We start from the raw sequence: 13,683 nt of genomic DNA, 5'->3' as shown, positions 1-13,683 counted from the left end.
ATCTAGAGTCTGGCTGAAGAGAGACATTAAAGAAATGATGATGGGGCCGGCCCCGTGGCTTAGCGGTTAAGTGCGTGTGCTCCGATGCTGGCAGCCCGGGTTCGGATCCCGGGCGTGCACCGACGCACCGCTTCTCCGGCCATGCTGAGGCTGCGTCCCACATACAGCAACTAGAAGGATGTGCAGCTATGACATACAACTATCTACTGGGGCTTCGGGGGAAAAATAAATAAATAAAAATTAAAAAAAAAAAAAAAAGAAAACACACAGTCAAGGGAGGTCTGAAATTTCTAAAAAAAAAAAAAAAAAAAGAAATGTTGATGTAAAAAACATATCATAGGGGCCAGCCCGGTTGCGTAATGGTTAAGTTCACGTGCTCCACTTCGGTGGCCCAGGGTTCACAGGTTGGGATCCCGGAGCGGACATATGCACTGCCTATCAAGTCACGCTGTGGCAGGCATCCCACATATAAAGTAGAGGAATATGGGCATGGATGTTAGCCTAGGGTCAATCTCCCTCAGCAAAAAGAGGAAGATTGGCAACAGATGTTAGATCAGAGCTAATCTTCCTCACTAAAAAAAAAATCTTAATTGTTAGAAATGTCATGATGAAAACAATCACTGGATGCCATAATAGGGAAAACTAAATCTCTATTAAGGTTGTTGCATTGGGAAGTTTTATGTGTCAAGACTGTGATGAATGTTGAAACATCTCAGAGATGAAAGATCTTAGTCAAGCTATTATTATAACAGAGAATGAATAGAATGGTGAATAATCAGCATTAGGATAGAGTTATGTAAATGATCAGGCAGACACTCATAAGAGGAATACCTAATTGAGAATGAGAGGAATGGGATCCCTTATGGGCATCCTGAATGAAGAGTAGTATTTAGTCACGTAGAGATAACAAGAGGCACAAAGGTAAAGTAAGGCATAGTAGATAGCGAGAGTGCTGATCATGGAACTGGCAAGTCCCATGACTGGAGTGGTAGCTGGAGCTAAAAAGAGGAAGAGTCTTGATGTCCTTCCTGACTGTGGAAGCCGGATGTTATTGGTCTTGTCACATGATCAGAGTTGTACCATGTGTGTTCTGGTACATGGGTCCCAGAGGGCAACTTCAAGATGGGCTTTTCACAATGACTGAATTCCCTAGCGTATTTAATCTTATCCGACACTCATTTTGGTATAGCAGAGATTTCAGTGCACAGAAATACAAAGCATTTGCCAGTTTTTTCCCTTGAATGTAACAGCTACTTACTGCCACCATGTGGAAGTCTTCAAGTTTATTTAACATGAATATCTAATATGTTCTAAAATGTAGGTTCTTTTAGACCTACAACTGGAATGTTACCTTCTATAGAGATAAGGGAAAATTCAGTGGGTTTTTCAAAGAGGATCATCTGTGTCCTCTGGGAGCCTTAGATTTAAATCTATAGTATTAGATCATATATTAGGCTATTGCTAACTCTGCATTATAGTGTGCTCTAAGTGAATTTGTGCTTAAGGTTGAATTTGTTATGCTATTTATTAATTGTCTTGTTTTCTTATCATTTTTTATTACTTAAGTTCTTCTATATACTTTAACATTGCATACTTAGCAATCTCCATTCCAATATTCTGCTTCTCTTGTTTTTCAAGTAAGAACTGATTTTTTGAAAATCTCCTCTAATATAATTTTACCCTGTTTTCTTTCCTCCAAATACTAAACTGTTTAATCATAAATTCCCTTTGTCACATCCTCTGTCATGTATAATCCCTATTGTGGTAAAAACATAACTAGTTGAACCTAAATGCTGTATGACCCTGAGTTGAATGTCTTGAAGGTTACCAGCCCTAACTGTAACTTAAAAAGCACATAGACGAAAAATAAGACCATTTAAGGCTTAATATTATAAATTTATGTGATCTGTTTATTCTAGGAGCTGAATCTTACAACTGCAATTAAATTAAGTCTACCTGGTCTGGGAATCCCTCTAGATCAGTGCAGCCGTGGCTCCGCATTAGAATCACTGGGGGCATTCTGGTACTGGGATTGGTAATTTCTAAACACTCTCCAGGAAATTCTAATATACAGGTAGGGTTGAGAACCACTGTTCTGTATCACAAAGGTTCTGTAATTTAGGACATTATAAAAACACCAAAATATTTGATTGAAAATAATTGGGCTCAAAATATTGAATGATACTACATATGGCTCAATATTCAGTTAACAGAAATCTACAAATGTAAGATGCAATAAAATATGAATTTCCTACTTTTCCTCCCAAGAAATTGGAGAAATCCCTTAGGTAGATGTAGCTAGGAGAATTGATTCAGTTTCAATATATTCCACATTTATCTTATGATTATATTATCCAGATTCTGCCATCTCTCTTCATGAAGTCTCAGGATGCTCCAGTATCACAGCAATTTACAGTTAGAGAATTAGTTCAGTATATCAAGGCACTCATTTCTATTTAAAATTTTATCTTCATGCAAGAATTCCAAGTTTGTATTTTAGCTAAGAAAGGACTCATCTACCAGCGAGGTCCACTTTCTCCAAAATGAACTTCAAAAATGTCAGTTCCTCTTTTTATATAACTGAAGTAACTTTGAGGATACTCTGGACATACATTTCACATCAGTGCCCTAGGCCATACACAGTGGGGGATCTTACAATAATTCTCCCTTGTGCAAGAATCATAACTTCTAAATTTCATGCTAAAAATGAATTTCCTTCTCTATCCCATAGGATGAAACATGGTGGCCGTGATATTGTCTGTGTAACATAATTTTGAGTCACCCATGGCTGCAGATATGCCAACTCTTACTGGCTAAGTATTTTATGGTCAGTCTGACATGTACGGGACAACCACTAGATTTTTCGTTTCTAATTGCATATGAATTCCAAATAGTATGTCGTTTGTCTTTAGCATACGTACTTCTCTTCTTGCAGTCCTTTAATTCCTCCTCCCAACTATTTATGTCATTCCAGCTTGATCTGGATATTTTCAAAAAATTCTGGTAAACTAATTTACATAAAATATTAGCAGATAATTAAAGCATTCCTCCTTCCACTGGCATAACGGACTCTTATGGGCCAATGAAACTTTGGTTATGAAAAGAATGAATCAGGGAGCCAGCCGCGTGGCGTAGCGGTTATGTTTGGCAAGCTCGGCTTTGGAGGTGTGGGAGATCAAGATTTGGCCGTCCTAAAATACATCTCTTTACCTTGATTGTTTCCTCTGAGGGACATTTGACCTCCCCCACTAACTGCCTAAAGAATTTGACATGGTGGCTCCTTCCTGGAACAGATCTTCTATCATGATGGCTGTAAAGATAACGTAGGATAAATGTTACAATAGGAAAGGCACCAAGCCTCTTTTATTAAAAACTCTGTCTCTCCCTGACCACATTATCAATAGATGACCCTGAAAAGAATTGTCCTCCTGCCCTCTGAAGTCCCAGGCCACTACCCGCCCCCAACACGCTCCTCGCCTTTAGCTGCACTACTTAAGCAAGCAGCTTAGACAGAGAGAAGAGTTGCTCATTTCTGAGTTTCTCCCATGTATACATGTTATTAAACTTGATATTGTTTTCTCCTGCTAACCTGTCTTATTAATTATTTGGCCAGCCATAAGAACCTTAAAGAAAAGGGCAGAGGGAGATTCTCCCTCTTCCCCCGACAGTGGCCTGGGTTCATGGGTTCAGATTCCAGGCACGGACCTACACCACTTGTTGGCCATGCTGTGGCAGTGACCTGCATACAAAATAGAGGAAGATTAGCAGAGATGTTAGCTCATGGCTAATCTTCCTCAAGGATTGGCAACAGATGTTAGCTTAGGGTAAATCTCTCTCAGCAAAAAAAAAAAAAAAAAAAAAAGGAATGAATCTCTGAGAATAGAATGTACTTTAGTATTGCAGGTTGGTTGGAGCAGGGAGAGTAAATATTTTATGATGAGATTGCATTCTCCAAACTTCTCAGATCACTTTATTTACTTGTAAGGCTTGCCCTGCTCTAACTCAAAGTTGGATTCACAAACATTTATAGATCATCTAAAATAGATGTGCTGAGAATCTGTAGCATACAGCCCTGCTTTTAAGGACATATATGTAAAAAGATAACTCAAAAACGGTGTGACAGAACTATGGCTCAGGTGCATAGGGGTGCATGTAAGCACACAAGTATGCCATCTAGAGTTAGGGAAAGATTCTTAGGAGACTACACCTAAAGTGGGTTCTAAAAGACAAATGGAAACTACCACAAAGAGGAGAAAGATTATCCAAGTGGATGAATCCATACAGCAAAAGCAGAGATAGGGCAGTCGGAAAGACGTACTACCTTTCAGGAGCCACTTGTTTGGCATTATTGAAATAGAAAATGCAAGATAGAAAATTGCTGGAGATGAGGCTACTGAGGAGCTTCAAAAAGTCATTGGCCATATTAAATACTTTGAAATATAATCTCTTGCCAAATTATTTTCAAATTGCGTCTTGTGGTAACCTCTCCAAAGATATCAGCGAAACAGTGAGTTGCGTTCTGGCCCCACCTCTTCTTCAACAAGAGCAGCTGAGTTTCTATTTGTTGATATTTATTTACATTGACACCTAATATTTTACTTAAAGCCTTTCAAAGCTAAAACCAAAAATTCAAACCTATGCTGTATACAATAAGAAGCCAGATTTTTTTTTTTTCTTTTAAACCAGAGGATTATCATGATCACATTTAGGTTTCAAGTAGATCTCTCTGGTACTCCTTGTGGATTACGAATGCAAAGCCAACACCAGCGGCTGGGAGATCAGTGAGCAGGTGAAGCCTAGAATATTAAGTGACTTGCCTAAGTGGCCAAAATTACAATAAAAATATGAAGACTAATTTGCTGATTAATTACTTGATTACATCCCTACAATATCTCCTTCCCTTTGTTTGATAAAGGATATGCCCCTAGTGAAATCATAATTGAAGCAAGATAATTAATACACATTTTATCAGTATGTTTCTGCTTTCACAGTTCTCGAATTATTGAACTCTCCTAGCCAGTGACCATACTAATTGCTGGTCTTTGGTTCCTCTTTTCTTTTACAGGGTCATCTGGGTGCTGTTTGGTCCTTTTCTGAAGGGCTTGAGTTGCAGTTCCCTGGGGCAATGGGAGAAACCAGGCACGTGTCACCAGCACTTTCAGGCCCAGCCCTGGTTCTTCACCTGGCTCTGGAGGTCCAAACAGCAACTGAGAATAAGCCCCAATGTGCAAGTGATTTTTTTTTTTTTTTTTGGTGAGGAAGATTAGCCCTGAGCTAACATCTGTTGCCAATCCTCCTCTTTTTGCTGAGGAAGATTGGCCCTGGGCTAACATCCATGCCCATCTTCCTCCACTTTATATGTGGGATGCCTGCCACAGCATGACTTGATGAGCAATGCGTGGGTCTGCTCCTGGGATCAGAACCTGCAAACTCTGGGCCACTGAAGCAGAGCGCGTGAACTTAACCACTACACCACTGGGCCAGCCCCTGCAAGTGCTTTTTAACCTTCTCTTTGTGTCAGGTTTGCTAATATCCTGTTGACCAAAGTCAAGTCATGTAATTAAGCCCAGATTCAAAACGTAGAGGAGAAGTCTCTAGCTTTACAGGAAAAACAACAAAGTCACAAATGATAGGACCTCGTGGCCAATTTTTTTGCAAACTGCCACAGACTACGTTTTGCCCAAATATTTCCTTTGAAAGTACTTCTACAAACTCTTGCATAATTGTCTCTTTGATGTTTCCTGAGAGAACCTTAACATCCCTTGATGTGCAGGCAGTAATATCACTAGTATGGAGGCACTGATATTCAGACTATTTGTTCTGACTAGAAATGGCTTGCCTTGATGTCTTCACATTTTGTCCAGTCTTTGTTGTGGCTTCCACAGTGGCTGCCCTTAAATCAAGCATCGTCAACAGGCAAAGAGGAGTATTTATTCTCTTTTAAACTAGTGGGTTTATGTTTAGATTGAGCCCACAACTTAACTTCATCAAACATGATGCTCAAAACAATTGAAATGGCTGTCCCAAACTGAATATAAATATAAATTATGATTATCATAATTCTTGATTATCATTTTGATATTTTTACTCACAATCACAAGATACATTCATGCAATATTTCTTTTTAAGAAACTCAAACTGGGGTCCGGCCCTGTGGCCTAGTGGTCAAGTTCAGCACACTCTGCTTCGGTGGCTTGGGTTCCCAGGTTTGGACCCTGGGTGCGAACCTCACCACTCGTCAGCCATGCAGTGGCGGTGACCCACATACAAAATAGTGGAAGATTGGCACAGATGTTAGCTCAGGGCAAATCTTCCTCAGTAAAAAACAAACAAAACCTCAAACTGGCTTCTTTACTAGGATCTTTGGTAAGTCTCTTAAACACTTTGTCTTCAAATTATACTGTTTTCTAAATATATCATCATCTAACTTCCTCTCCTTGCCCTCAGCCTAACTTATGAATTCATGCATATGTTAAGTGTTTACGGGATTACTAACTCGTTGAATGTTGGACTTACAAAAAATCTTCGGGGTAATATAATCCAAAGTCCTGTTTTTTGGTAAGGAAACTAAGGTTTAAATAATCAACTTATCCAAAGTCACATAGATACTCATGGAAGATGTACAACTCTAACTTGGCTTTCCTGTTTCCTACTCCATGGAGTTTTTTTCTAAACCTCCAGGCTTTATATGTATATAAACTAAGTTAGTCTCCCAGTAATCAATTGTATTTTGTATACTCTGATTTTCCAACAGAAAATGTTTGTAGCTTATAAAATTACTCCTTGCTTTTAAGCCACTTATTTTAAGGCATGTATTTAATCAGATTAGAAGTCTTGTAGGATTTTTTAAGCTCCTACGTATTTGTTGATCTCAAGTGTCTGAATTTTGCTAAATACAACAAATCAGACTTTCTGTACTCCCAGTATTAATGCCTATCCCAGGTAACATAACCCCCAAGCTGTCTGTCATCCAATTCTTATTGAATGCCTCACTGGAAAAGTGATAATTGTGGGGAATTATTTTAAGAACACGTAAGTCACCTATCCCTCTAGATAGTCTATGACTCATTGTTGGATCAAGCCATGCCAACTAAAAGGTAAATGTTGGACTACCTAGTTTTAGAGCCTTGCAGAACTTCCTTCAATAATTTGCATTTTAGTGAAATGTTAGATTTCTTGGAGGGTTACTATAAGATGCCTTCTTTTTCTACCTTGTCAGGTGATTGCTTATTATCTCCTATGTAGCATAGTGCACTTTTTGGTAGGCTTTATATAAAAAAATGATTTTAGAGCTAACTGCAAGAAAAGAAAATGATATAGTTTCTTTGAATGACTAATTCGAACTATGTAGCTAAATATGCTTCCCTTTTTCACTTTGACTTTCAAGAAACTTAGAGAAAAATATATGACTCAGTTATATGACTTGTGTAAGTCCTTATGACTGTTCAACTGTATATTGTTCATCTCTCCCCAGCTCAGCCTATATATCCTGATCTATATTTTTATTTCCCCAAACTCAGTATCCTGTTTTTAGTTTTAATTCCTATTAAAATTTCACTATAGAACAACGCAAAACTTGAAAATGTGTATTGAATAAATAAATGAATGCATACATATATAAACGCATATGTTTTGAATAATTACTATAGCCGAAGTATTTTCTTATGTTGTTATGCTATTTATTTTCCACAGTCTTATAAAATAGGTACAATTTCTTTAGTCTAGGAAACTGGAGTTTAAAATAGGTAAATTGCTGCTTAAGTTCAGATCAGGGAAAAAAAAAATCAACACTAAAACTCAGGGCTACTGATTACAATTCCATTCTCTTTTTATTGTGCCATGATGCCAATAAAATTTCCTATGAATTAGAGATAAAATCAGCTACTCAGGTTGAATGCATTCACTAACATAAATCATCTGCACACCACTTTGAATAGAAGGTCTAGTCCATGGCTTTCTGCTTTCTCTGCATAGAATTAGATATATTTGAAAAATTCGTAGGACAGTATGTCATAGAATGTAAATTTTATTCTGCAAGTTCTATAGGCAAAGTTGATTTTATGGTGTATATTTCTCAACATGCCAGTAGAAAATATGCTACCAAGGCAATTTCTATTCTCAAAGTACGTGAAATTATTTTGTGATTTTGTACAACTTACTGATTTGCTCTTCAGTCTCTAGTCTTTATAAGAAAGCTATATTTGTCTTTTACTTTAGGCATCAAGTTCTTGCTGACTAATAATAATAATGGTGATAATGATGATAATCATAGTCACAGTTTTCTATGTGCCAAGCATTGATCATGTATTTTCTCATTTAATAATTCCAAATTATCAATAGGCATGATGTTTGTCATTTTAAAGAAAGGAAAACGGATTCAGAGTGGTTACGTAATGTTCTGGGGAGCTCACACGAGTATACAGAAGAGCAACGATTTCAGTCTGCTTGTGTCTGACTCTCATGTCCATTTTCAGTATATTACAACTACTACCACCACCAAACATTATGTAATGCTTACCCTAGCCAGATATTGTCCTAAAATATTTATGTAAATTATGTACATTAACTCATTTAATCTTGACCATAATCTTAGATGTATCCCTACTTTACCGAAAAGGAAATAGACTCAGAGTTTAATTAACTGCCACAAAATTACAACTGTTCAGCTACACAACCCATATTCTATCCTGAGCATTCTGACTTCAGAAGATGTGCAGTTACCCACCACGTTAAACTCTCTCTCTACTACTGCTTCTCTAGTTTGTTTAACAATTTTTTATGTTGTGATCAATTTTGAGAGCGGAGCATGTTCTCATTTCATGAGATGGGGCCCATTTAGATTCCATCTGATGTATTTACCCCCAAATTCCTCATTTTTTGCTGTCTACTGGTTGTGACAACTTTATTTGTAAATATTGTAAAAATCTAACGGTACAGAGGCCTGGAGGAAAGAACTTGAAATGTTGTACAGCTTCTTGTATACTTTCGTTAATAGAAAAGTACTCTTTGTAACACAGTGTGATTTATTTTGCTGAATTTTAAAGGTCATACTCCGTGTTTGGCAAAACATAGGTTTCCAGTGAATATTCAAGCTTCACATTTGAAAAAGCATCTCCCAGGCAGAAAGTACACAAAACACTGTTGAAAGTTGACTGGCTGTCGTCAAATGCCCCAAACTTTGATGTGAAGGAAGCCTTAGATTAATCTGAGAGCCAAGAGCACAAGATCTCAAACGTGGCCTAGGCAACATTTCAAATGATTCATATGTTATTAAAGATTTTGTGGCTTTGAAAGAGAACTTTATATAAAATATAATTTGGGAAATTAAAATTTGTTACCTAAATCAACCCATGATTCCTATTTTTTGTAACATCTGATCTCTTTTTATTTCTTGATTACAAAGAGTTTAAATCATGGAAGAAATGGTAAGGATTGACTTAAAAGTAGAGCAAAAATACAAAATGCTTATTCCAGTGTTACCAATTATATAAACAAATATTGAAAAATGCTTGGAAAGAAATTTGCTAAAATGTAAAATGAGATTTTTTTCTAGATGGTAGGATTTGAGTTGATAGTTGATCATTCTCTTCTTTATACTTTTCTGATGTATTCACTTTTCCTACAACAGATATGTATTATATTTATAATCAGAAAAAAGTTAATGTTTATTATTTTAGAAGAAATGGAATTTCATAGGCTAAATTTTACAATTGCAAGCTAAGAGTCTAGACGATATTTCTAGAACCAGATCCCTTAATATTTTAATTAAAGTGACAATTTTATCTTGATTTCACACTGGAACGTAATCATAAAATTCCTTTCTGTGTTTATTTTTAAATTAATATGTATTATGAGACATTTTATTAATAAAAAGGTACAGGGAACAATAGACACCCATGTAACCACTACCAAGGTGTAATAAATGTTAATATTTTGCCATATTTACTTTATTTATAATAAAATCTTACAGATAGAAATGATGCCTCCTGCCTCTTGTCCTCCGTTCTATTCGTCGTCTTCTTTATTGGTTCCCTAGGGATTATGAAATGCATACTTAACTTTCACAATTTATTTATAATCAATATTGTACCACTTCAATTGGTATGTAGATATTTAGCACCCAATAAATTCCCCCTCTACATAATGCTATCATTGTCTTATACATTACATGTATGTTTGTGGAAAACCTTATCAGGTTATGCTACACATTTTGCTTTCAACTATCAAACGTATTTTAAAGAACTTAAAAGGAAAATAGCATTACATTTGTCCAGTTATTTTTTTATTCTGTTGCTCTTCATTCCTGATTCTCCAGGTGTCCTTCTGGTATCATTTCCCTACTGTTTCAAGATTTTCCTGTAGCAATTGTTTTTGAACAGGTGTGATAGCTACAAATTATCTTAATTGTCCTTCATCTGAGAATATTATTTCATGTTCGTTCCTGAAAGATATTTCTTCGGATATAGAATTATCATATGATTGTCCTTTTCTTTCAATACTTTAAAAATAGTGTACCACTTCCTTTTCGTCTCCACGAGAAATCTGCTATTTGAATCATTGATCCTCTGTTGATAATATGTCATTTTTCTGGATGCTTTCAAGATGTTTTCTTTATTGTATGTTCAATATTCTGATTATGGTGTGTCTAGGCATGAATTTCTTTGGGGTTAGCCTGTTTAGGGTTCTCTCAGCTTATTGAATGTATAGGTTTATGCTTCTCCCACACTGGGAAATTTTCAGCTATTATTTCTTCAAAAGTTTTTTAGCACTATACACATTTTTCTCTCTTTCTGGGACCTTGATGACAAATTTTAGTCCTATTACTATTGCTTAAGAGTTCCTGAGATTCCGTTCATTTTTTTAAGATCGTTATTTCTCTCTATTGTTCAGATTGGATCATTTTTATTGTTTGATCTTCAGATTCACAATATATCATTTCCATTTTGCTATTGAGTCCTTCCAGTGAGTTTTTTATTTTGGTTATTGTATTTTTTAGCTGGTACATTTCCATTTGGTTCTTCTACGTTTTTTCAGTTACATTTCATTTTAAATTTATTTAAAGAGTGTTCATAGTTGCTCACTCAGCATTTTAAAAATAGCTGCTTTAACGTCTTTCTTAGATAATTCCAACATACGTATCATCTTGTCATTGGCATCTGTTGATTATCTTTTGTTATAGAAGTTAAAATTTTCATGAGTCTTTGTATGCTGAGTAATTTTGAATTGTATCCTAGACATTCTGAATAATACACTATAAGACTTTGGGTCCTATTTAAATCCAATAAATAATGTTGATATTTTTGCAGGCACTTGACATGATTAGGTTCAGGCCACAAAGTCCAGCTCAACTATGTGGTTTGTTTGAAATGTCACTTCAGTTTTCAAGAAAATTTGCCCTGCAATTCAGATCAGTCCCCCATGTATGCCATCCAGAGTTCAACAGGGGAACTGTGTGGAGGTATATACATTAGCTCAGTTTTCCAATTTACGTGCCAATTGGGATCAGATCCATGCATTTGCAGGTCAGGGATATTTTGGTCTGGCTTTGGATAGCTGGATACACTTTATGTTGCAATCAGAGGGAGAATATGAAAGAAAGTTTGGTTTTGTGTATTGAGAAGTATAACAAGTTAAATTCAGGTCACAAAAGCATGAGAACATGAGTGCGTTGAAGAGAAATCAAAGTGGAAGTATCCATTAAGCATTTGGAATTAAAAGTTTGCATCTCAGGAGAAATCAGTGTGACTTTATCCTCAAAGAAGCTAGATTCCCAGAGTATAAAGAGTAATCTTTTATACCCAACCCTTCATGTTCAAATCTGTGATTTGGAGCAAATATTTTCATGTGTACTTCAAGTGACCGATTTGCAAATGGCAGCAGTAATGTATTTCTGAAGTCTCTTTTAGGTCTTAATGAAAGGTCTTATATACTTTCCAATAATAATTAATACACATTTCTTAGACTCACCAACCTTTGGAGAAAAGAAGTATTTTGTCCTGTTACAACTGTACTCCTGTTATGCTTTTGAACCAAATGGTGCATATCCTTGTAAAGGCTTGAGGAGTTACTGATTAAGAATTTCAAGGGCCCTTGTTCAAATTTGGCTCCTTTGAAGTGCAGGGCATACACACACACAGCAGGCACAGTTATTGAGTGGAGACCTGCTGAGTGTTAAGTTTCTGCTTGCTGTGTCTAAACCATTTGGCAGGCACAATAGTCTTCTTTTCCTACGTAAGCCTAAATTTGTCCCATTTGGAAAACAAATAGTAGACCTCTATCAATGCAGAAAATCATCCAATCATGCTTATTGGCAACTGAAAAAATCGTACAAGGATGTGAATCAATTTAGTATATGAAATTTCATTTAGAATCATTGAATGTCTATCTCATTTATTTTTCAGAATATTTTTGAAATATTTGATATCAAGGAAGAATAAGTATCCTAGCTAGTAATATCTAATGTATTTTAGCATTGAATACTTCCAAAACCTAATATATCTTATTTGGTCCTATACATTTCTGTATGGAAGTTAGAAAAATGATCCTCCACAGTGATGCAAAAATGACTTTTTTGAAATACAAATCTGATCATATTTCTCCCTTGCCCATATGCATTCAATAGCATCTCCAAAAGGTATACTGGATAAAATTCATGTTTCTTTGTATGGTATATAATCTTTCTATTCAAAGAGAGCATTATCACCTGTGAGTTTTTTAGAAATGCAGAATATCAGGCCCTTTGCCAGACTTTTCTAATTATGATCTTCACTGGAACCTCGGATAGCAGACATGCACATTAAAATTTGGGAAACACTACAATATTGGACTTTTTATAATCTTCCCCCAATCTGATACTTCTTGCCTGAGGTCTAGTATCCTTTCTTCGTGTTTCTCAGCCAAGCCTGAGTGTTCGAAAGCCTGGCCACACTAATCCCATCTTTCTCTGAACTGTCCTCTCCTTTTTCGGTGCTTAGGCCTTATTATCTACTCCTTGCTCATTTGACAGTCTCCTATACCTTCATGCCAAAGTCAAATGCCACCTCACGTTCCTCTGAGTGAACTATGTTCTTCAGTTTCTGTATTGCTCTAGCATTCCTTCTCTAGCTAGTACGAGTAGCGCTCCTACTCCTAATAATAACACTCTATTATTGTTATAGTGTTGTACTAATGCATGAGGCAGGCAGTATGGCACAGTGTTTAAGAGTGGAGCTTTGGTGTCGGAGAGTCCTGAGTTTGAATCACAACACATGTTAGTTATGTGACTTTGGGGAAGTCATTAACCTCTCTAACTTCCAGTCTTTTTGTCTACAATATGTGAATAGTAATAGCACAAATCTCATTCGGTTTTTATGATATTTAAGTTAGATTATGTATACAGAGTATAGTGCATGTTACATAATGAGAACTGAATAAATGCTCATTCTCACCATGACTGTGAATTTACATGTCTGTTTCCCCACTAGACTCTGCCAACTGTGAGTTCTTTAAGGTCAATTGCTATAAGTTAGCCATTCTGTTAACCATTCTCACCCTGTTCCTAGCACATAGTAAGCTTTTAAAAAGTGAGGAAAATGAGAAACCAGTGACTTGCCCAAAAATACACTGTAAAGTTATGGATAGCATCAGGGCTAGAATCCATGTCAACGTATTTCTAGTGTGGACTCATCTCTCTACCTAACCTCC

At 36.4% G+C, this 13,683-nt stretch overlaps 1 long non-coding RNA gene across 1 annotated transcript in view; it reads right to left on the bottom strand.

Moving 5' to 3' along the window:
• Positions 1-9,474: 9,474 nt before the first annotated feature.
• Positions 9,475-13,683, bottom strand: part of LOC147914436 (uncharacterized) — a 28,991-nt gene continuing 24,782 nt past the window's right edge. Inside the window, exons 3-4 of the long non-coding RNA XR_015555322.1 lie at positions 9,969-10,032; positions 9,475-9,619 (exon numbers count right to left, since the gene is read on the bottom strand). This is a non-coding gene — a long non-coding RNA (uncharacterized LOC147914436). The remainder of the gene's footprint in view (positions 9,620-9,968; positions 10,033-13,683) is intronic.

This window comes from Ceratotherium simum, chromosome 20, assembly GCF_057802395.1.
Source record: "Ceratotherium simum simum isolate JZ-2026a chromosome 20, ASM5780239v1, whole genome shotgun sequence".
Taxonomy (NCBI): domain Eukaryota; kingdom Metazoa; phylum Chordata; class Mammalia; order Perissodactyla; family Rhinocerotidae; genus Ceratotherium; species Ceratotherium simum.
Note: the sequence above shows the minus strand (reverse complement) of the source record. Positions and strands in the feature narration are given on the sequence as shown.